At 28.4% G+C, this 959-nt stretch overlaps 1 non-coding gene across 1 annotated transcript; it reads left to right on the forward strand.

The window, feature by feature from the left end:
• Positions 1 to 283: 283 nt before the first annotated feature.
• On the forward strand, positions 284 to 355 carry TRNAG-CCC (transfer RNA glycine (anticodon CCC)). Its single transcript has one exon. It is a non-coding gene; the product is annotated as a tRNA-Gly (tRNA).
• The last annotated feature ends 604 nt before the right edge of the window (positions 356 to 959 follow it).

Here is a 959-nt window from a genome sequence, read left to right on the forward strand (position 1 = left end):
GATTTTCCTTCAAGCAAGTTTAGAAATCTCTGAATTTTATATTTAAGTTAAGTAAAGTTGAAATCTGATGAGTTTAGCTTAATTACCCAGTTTTGTTCTCTTTTTACAAACTAATTGATAGCCATAATATATGATAAATAATTTTTACCAGCAATAAACTCCAGGACAATGCCTCTAAAATAACATCGATCCCATTGATCTGGCAACAGTGATTCTTAGATCAATGATGCACATTGGAAATAAATGCTTATGAAAGTGAGAATTAAAAACAAATCTAGAGAGTGCACGGGTAGTTCAGTGGTTAGAATGCCTGCCTCCCATGTGGGAGATCTGGGTTCGATTCCCAGACCATGCACCCCCCAAAAATATATATATAAATAAATAAATAAAGAGGAGTAGATGAATCATTGAATATTCCATGCCCATATGTTCTATATCTGTGGAATAGAAAGAAACTTAGAGAAAATCAGATACGATGAACTTCAGATTAATTTACAGATGCAAACAAAATAATATATAATTTCAAGCAAATAAATTTTCAATCAGTTTCAATCATACATTATTATGAATACACAAAAAGAAACAGTGGACCAGTCATTAAGTCTGAAGCAATTATAAAAATGTTGATTTTCAATTTTAATTATTTCTAGAACTGAAACTGGTGATGTCAAATGTAATGAAATATTTTACCAGTTCACTAAATATAGGTTCCCTGACATATCTCTATTATTTTACCTTTTTAAAAAATTAATTTATAAAATTATCAGCATTTAAAACAAAGGTATAGAGTATATAATACACATTTCAGTGTCAGTTTTTATTTTCCTATCGAAAGCTAGTAAAAAGATTATGGCATTTCTTTATTATGGAATAATTTGTAGCTATTGCAATCATGTTTTATAATAATATTTAATGCAGTAAATGTTCACAGTATATTGCTAAAAAGAATAAAAACTTCA

Source organism: Tamandua tetradactyla, chromosome 10 (genome assembly GCF_023851605.1).
Source record: "Tamandua tetradactyla isolate mTamTet1 chromosome 10, mTamTet1.pri, whole genome shotgun sequence".
NCBI classification, from domain to species: domain Eukaryota; kingdom Metazoa; phylum Chordata; class Mammalia; order Pilosa; family Myrmecophagidae; genus Tamandua; species Tamandua tetradactyla.